Below are 7,755 nucleotides of genomic sequence, written 5' to 3'. Positions count from 1 at the left end.
CGAAAGCAATTTAAATGATATTGTGTATTTCAGACAATATAAAAATTGAATGTGGCAATGTAATGAGAAATTTATCAATTAGTCAACAATTTTGATTCATAAAATACAGTATAATATAAAATTATTCGTTTTTCTTAGTTGTATGAATCTTCACAATGACGTTTCGTAGTGCAGTATATCAGTATCTTTTTAGTTCATGTGCATCCTGTGCAAAGTGCATTGATATAGCCGTTGATAACGAATACTTTTTAATAAAATACCGATCAGGTGGATTCTTAAACACCAACAGACGGTTTCAAACAACAAATGTAACTGAAAAACGTCCACCACGTCAAACGAGACAGTAGTTACATTGAGTTATTAGCCAAGTGTACAACGCAATGGCGTTCAAAGCAGAAGGCACTTTTGTAGAACCTAGGGTGGCTGTTAACTCCGAGTTGCGGAAACGTTTAAGTGACAGGCTATAAAAAGTTCAGAGTGATAAGGAAGCACTGCAATGCATCACGGCTCGACCACTGTTATTTCAACACTGCTTTGAACGTGAATCCAGCAATTCAAGTGGAGCTATGCATACCGTGCTTTTCGTTTCTACATATTTTTTGATTATTTCTTTGTATTAACGGAAGTGTTAGATCACAAATTGATCTTATCTATGACACCATTGAACACCAGAGAGCAAATTGTCTGTTTTATACCAATATGATAATTCAATAATACACTGCGGGATTTTCAATTTGCAGCATCCTGTCTAACGTCCAAACGCCTTAAGTTTCGAAAGCTGAGACGACATTTTACAGTGATAATGTCCAATTTTAACTAATTATATTTCAGAGCCTGAAATGGACGACTGTTTCACGTCAAACAACACTGCGATTCACCAGCCGCGTCTGACCCCTTAAGTGACAGTAATAGCGTCTTGAAGCTAAGTATCAGGGATCTCACGACTGTTATCGTACAACGGTAGATTGAATGTGATTCTTAACTTGTGTGTAAAAATATTTTCAGCTGAAAGTCGTCACTCAAGTGCTAATTATACTTTTACAAAACTATCCTTCGTCAATGATAAAACCTCGAATACAAATACACATTTCATTTGTTTACATTTGTGTACTTTTCGTTGTATGCCACTTTATTAGCTATTTAACGTGTCTACTGAATTAACTCACATGAAGATCAAACATTTCGGTACGAATTCTGAAAAGTTCCCATTAAATATAATCAAACGGAATTCATGCCTAATCCTGGTTTCTCATAACGGATTAAAAGTGTGATGTCTGTTGTGAGGCAGTGAGTCACTGAAGACAACGACGGTCGTTGGCGCAATGTTGTGAGTTGGATGGGCTTAGACACAAACACTGTTTAATGCCGGGTCAGTGGTCTAGAGGTTAAGTGATCGACCATGAATTCGAAAGTCCTTAGGTCGAGCGTGGCGCGCTCTATTGTGAATGCGCACTAATGAGGAGTTTTGTACTAGAACGAATCGTCCGTTCCGTGCTTCCATGTGTTCCATGGAGGTCTGGCTTTAGACTTATTTAGCTAATTGTTATTTTTGTTCGTCTTCCTCATTCATGGGATTGATTATTGCTAAAAAGTCCAAGGTTGATTAATATTTAATTCACAAAACAAAGTAAGTCTTTTACTAATTGTTGGCCTGATGCCCTATTTAAATATGAATGGACTGATATCAACAGTAAGAGAACAATAAATTATCGACTGAACCAATGACATATAAAATCCTAACGAGCAGTCTGGAATCCTTATCGGTCCTATCTGCTGTTTAGTCCTGACTATTCAGTCCAGAACACTAATCTCAGTCTCTGCCATATGAATCATATATTTCAAACATGCCGGAGTTATATACAAACCAAAAAACCACTTCAAGTTATAAAATAGAAAATAATATTTGTACAAGATCTAACCGAAAGCGGCTGTGAATGTGGTAGGCTGTAATCTATAGACTGAGCGTAACTTAATAACGGTAAATTGTATAATAATATCCGGTGGGTCGAAATTAGTCTTAAACTAAAAAGAACATGAATATACATAGTTCAGTTGCTTAACAATTACACAAGAAAAACATATGTATGATACTACTCCATAAACAGAGCCAAACGTTTACCATTCATATTCCTCGTTGAGATATAGCAGTTAATTTAAAGTGACATCACAATTAATAGTTCAATAAAATAATAATTGATTAATTTCATACGTTGCTCTTAAGTGCACATTTTACCATATTCACTACTTAACGAATTACATTAAATACGAGTGCTTCAATAGTAGATTTTTGTGTTGAGTAATATAAGTAATTTTAATTATTTTGAAGATGTGCAGCGTTAGTGGAGCCATCCGTTGGTTGAAAAGGACGATTCGGATGATCGAATATTTAAGATACCAGTTTTTGCCGTCTAGATATGTCAACAAGTAATCAAATTTTATTTGCATATCACGCGCGTCTTAAAAATGGCCGTAATTTTGTATTCGTTGTGATTATCCTTATTTTCGTGTACTTGTTGCGTTAAAAGGCATTCTTAGTCTACTTTAACTTGAAGTATTTCGATTAAGGTTTGAAATCTTGCTAAACTTTGTCATCTGATACTTTCTTTCTCATTGACTCTGGCATTTGTGTTCATATGGTGATTATGTTGTCTTTTAAACCGTAATCTGATTACAATGAATGGTAGTACTTATAAATGTAGATAGCTAAACTGGTAAACCCCGTAGAGGAAGGCATGCAGTTCGACGAGTGTAGAAAGTAGTTCCATAGGACGTGTACCCATTCAAGTCCCACCGCATACTGGAATATTAACTCGCATTGGCTCCGCATGTTTTGCTTTACAAAGGAGACGTTACTAATGCAGGTGGTTATGAGCCCATTAGCTTTGGCGAGTAAGAATAACGATGGTGGTTGCGCTGATTACACGAGTACTGACAGTGAAGAACTTGTCATCGTAGAACATACAAACGCTAAAGATTTAGGGATAGTCAAAGAATATATTCTTACCAGATCACTCTTAGGAGTTTTAGGTCCGAAAATTGGTTAGAATAGTTAAGTGGACCGATGAAAGTCTTAAACACCAACGATATAGACTACTTAATGTAATCCTAGGGTCGGAAAAACAACGTGATATTCTGTTAAGTAGCACTCGTAGTCACGGCAATACCGGTATTCGATTAAGACCTTATATGTCTCTTGGAGATAAAAGATAGAAGACAGCACTAGCCGAACTAGAAACTTGTCGACATAACGATGGAGAAAATCTCCGATTAGTGAGTTTTTGGACTGTCAGGTCTTGGAAGCGAATGTTATCAAGGCCTGTGTGGATAGGCTGTTTTGATAAGAAGTTTTATGTGCTAACGCTCGTAGTCTAAGAAATAAATTCTATGAACAAGAAGCATTAGTGGACAAATTACGGCCACTCATGGTAGCATTGACAGAAACTTGGTTAGTCCATGACTTAAATATTACCCTTGAATTGTCCAGATACCAATACCTAAGGAGTGACAGACATAGATGCAGAACAGTTGGTTTCCTATTTTACATAGCTTCTCTGCTATCAAATCCCATGATAGATGTACTTGTAAAGTCATTAGATTTGAATTGGCTATCGATGTGGTACATTTATACTTAGTGTCACCTATCGCGGCTTAGTCTGCTTAACTGATGACTTTATTTTAAAGCAAATTCTGCTATGGATTGCAGATAACAGATGCTTAATAATAGGAGACTTTAATGCCCCTGAAATTTGTTGGACAGAAATGAACATGGAGGGATCCATAAACTCCTTCGATAGTAGGATAACAATAACAAGACATACATTGGCACAGCATTTTTCCAAATCCACACGTTTTGGTGCAAACCAAGCTTCCTCTCTGTTGGACTTGATAATCACTCATGATACTGAGGATATTGCGAATATAAATATTCTTCCACCGTTAGTGATTAGAGATCATGCCTTTTTGTCATTCACGTTTAGAGCTAGTGAGATGATATATGATCAGGTTAAGCCTCGCACAACAGTAAACATTCAGCTATTGTATAATTAAGAATGCTCGTAAAGCGTTAGTAAGTGAGGCTAGACGATCATATGAAGAACAATTACTTAGGGATTGTAAGCACAACTACGTCAATTTAAAAACTTGATTCGTTTTGTATTGTATTAATATGCACATATGGTAATAAAAGACTGATGACATTAATGAGAAGATTCAAGTATAAAATACGCGCGTTTCGTCATTTTTGCATAGAATGCTCGTAAATCGGTGCAAAACCGAAGCAATCCGCACAGTATGCACACATGCCAATAAAGGACAGATGAATTTCAGTCTTAAACAACAATGGGAAGATTCAAGTTTACAATACTAAGTGAATTTAAACTTCACATCATTGCACAAATGGGTGGCCATCGGGACTCAGTAGCTAAGTATATAACGTGATGGTGTTTGACGCGAAAGGTACTAGGTTTCAGTCTGGGGGTGACGTTAACTCTGTGATGCAAGTATTTCCACCTTGATAGTCACAAATATGCCGAAACGTGCATCGTAGATCCCACTGCTAGCCACCATCCAATTTTTGTACTTATATATGTTTTATAAATGAAAAGGCGACAAAACTTTGATGAGTTCATTTTGTATTGCAATATTTAGTAATAGTGTCAGTTCTAATTAAAGTTATGAAAGGTCGAATGTATCAGAAAGAAAGGTTTTTAACCATGTAACGATAACTAAATAGAAATCCAGTTTTAATTTAACGGATGAATATTGATGTTATGAATTTCTATGATTTTTGGTGTTTAATTTATACTGCTACTATATGTTATATTCAGTGAAAATTTGTGAATTACGTGCTCAGAATAAGATCAAAGAGAAGGTTCACGCCATCATAAGCAGCTCTGTAATAAGTGTCCAACGTTACTTTGAAATAAATAAGTGCACAGATCACAAAATATTTCATTACGCCTCCCGGACAACTTAATGTCAACCGACCTAGCGGATATATTAGAGCAACTATCCCACAACCAATTTTGATCACGGTTATTTTTGTCTAAGTCCCTTCTTTGACATACCTAAAATACAATGTTATTTGAATAGTAACAGTTTGTCTGCTTTTTTGTACTGTTATCATCACCAGATCACATGACAATCCAACAACACAACAAGATTAAGATGAAGAACTGTCCTGATTTTATTTATCTTAATAATACTTTGTGTGTTCTTAATTAAACTTTGTCCGCGTTAGCCTGCTGGATTCGAAAAATCAATTTCTGTTATTCGTCTGCATTTGAACAATAGATTGAGTATGAAGTGATGGGAAGAAGCAAACATTCAAGCGTAAGAGAAAGGAATACTTGAATCCTACAACCAATAGCTTAATTTCAACTCACATAACATCTTTTTGGTTGAGATCATGAATTAATTGATGTTAGACCACCGTTGGAAACCTGGAAGCACTGGACTGCTGTTTCTTCCTACTATGGGACTCCTCAGCAGTGCGCATCCACGATCCCGCAACCCGCGGGATTCGAGCCCAGGACCTACTGGCTTCGCGCCTGAGCACTTAACCATTAGACCACTGAGCCGGCATCCAATGGTGTTAGTGTCAAACATCATCACATAACATCGACTGACTTGTGGTCTAATGATTAGGCATACCAACATCACAACAGGAATAAAACGCAGAACTGTCTTAATTTTATTTATCCTAATTATACTGTCTGCAATAAAATTTCTGAGCAAATAATCATTGCGATATATGGGGTTTACTGAAAACTCTGTGTTTATTGTTACATTCAGAGCCGATTTTGAGTGTGTACGTTGACAACTATTGCCTAAACTCCCTGTTCTTTCATTTTCGTAGGCTGGTGTGGGTCGACTGGAAGAGGTGCGGGTAAATAAAATCAAGACAGTTCTGCATTTCAATCCTGTTGTGATGTTGGTTTGCTTCATCACGAGACCACGGGCTATTAGGTGTTATGTGAGTTGATTATATGCAATTGCATGTAGGATTCAAGTATTTGTTTCTCTTTCATATTTTCGCAGGTCGAACAACTTCTGAGCTCGTCTTCACGAGTTTCCGTGAATGACTTGGATGTAAAGAATGTGCAATACTCAAGAGATAATCTTCGTGTCATATAGGGAATCGTGGTCACACCACGCCATCACAATCGTCCTTCAAAATCGATCTTGAATTCTAGCCACTGTTCTCCAAAGGAGCACAAACCAATATATTATAGATTAGATTGATGTTGCCAAGTCACCGTCTTCAAGTTGAACTCTGTGTACGAAAGCATAATTGATTGAGCCTCATTCTATCTAAATTTACTACTCGACCGAATGTTTATCAGTACTCTTCATCATTATTTCTGAAATTTCAGATGAAAGCAGCCTAAGGCTCCTTCGAGGTAGTTGAGTAAGACACTTCGTGAAAACGAGAATTCCTTACACCAAATTGTCATTATTTCATATGTCTGTCAGTGTCTGTTGTTAAAATAATCATATGGTTGATAAGTCGTTGAAGAATCGATCTGTCCATTCCATGATTCCCTTTCTTAGTCCTACTTGATTTCAGCTTTTGTGCATTTTAGTTGAACATTACGGAAGCAGAAAATATGGATTAATTTTACAATTTTACTTTTCACCTATCCAAAGGACAAACCTTAAAACCAATTGTCAGTCCCTACAATACAAAACAAAAATACTTTGCTGTATGGAGAGGTGCTAGATTTGATGACGATGAGCTAAAAAACTTTGAGATTATCACCAATCATTCAAGCGAAACATGTCACCTGGCTGATACTAGTGTGATACTAAAGTGATCAATTTAGCTAACTACATTCCGAATCGACACTGAGACACACGATTTTAAAATTTTTTATAGAAACGTAGCCATAAACTTATTACAGCATGAATCACATACTCCAGTAGATTGATCTTTTTCATCAGTTTAATGCCAAAGTCAAGGTAACCGAATTGATCACGTATTTGAAGATCCACATTTGCGCACTTATCATGTTTGTCAAATTCATGGTTCCTTTAAGTAAACACAGTTCAAAACATTTCATACAATCACGACATGTCATATGAAAAACACACGATAATGGTTTAAAACTGTCTTCGAAAGCTATTATCTCAATTTTATTATTTTTTGAAAGTTTCCTAATTTCAAACATCTGAAAGTTGAATATTCAGCACAAGTTGCCTCATCATTTGTTTATTGATTTTTGTGTGATATTTTACTCACAACACCTTCACACTATTCTAAGGTCTCGATAAGTATAATGAATGGTAACTTTGGGATCCATTTATGGACTAACACTAAACGTGTGTTTATGTCGCATGCTGTGTTTCAAGTAAACGTGTGAGAAACTTGTGTTTTTATGCAAGTCAACATGGTGAGTGAGATTATACAATCAGAGTTATCATGCTCAATATTTGTTCTGTGAACGTGTCATCTTTCACTCATTCAAATCACGTAAATCGCAGTGTATATATATCGGTGTTTTGAAGACCATGTATCCAGTTATCACAATACATTAACTGTTCTATATTGGCAATGAGAGCGCAGTGAGTTGAAGATTGGTTTTCATAAACTGTTTGACAAAGTCTATTATCTGAGCATCAGGTCAAATTGATAAGGCCTTTATTATTTTTGAACTGAGTAGTCAGTCTTTGACCATTACAGACAAAATTGTCAAATACTCTCTATCACGTTATTTAGATTATTGACTTTGTTCTCTACTTGATTCAATACTTATT

The sequence above is a fragment of the Schistosoma haematobium genome (assembly GCF_000699445.3).
Source record: "Schistosoma haematobium chromosome Unknown HiC_scaffold_251, whole genome shotgun sequence".
Lineage (NCBI taxonomy): Eukaryota > Metazoa > Platyhelminthes > Trematoda > Strigeidida > Schistosomatidae > Schistosoma > Schistosoma haematobium.
Note: the sequence above shows the minus strand (reverse complement) of the source record.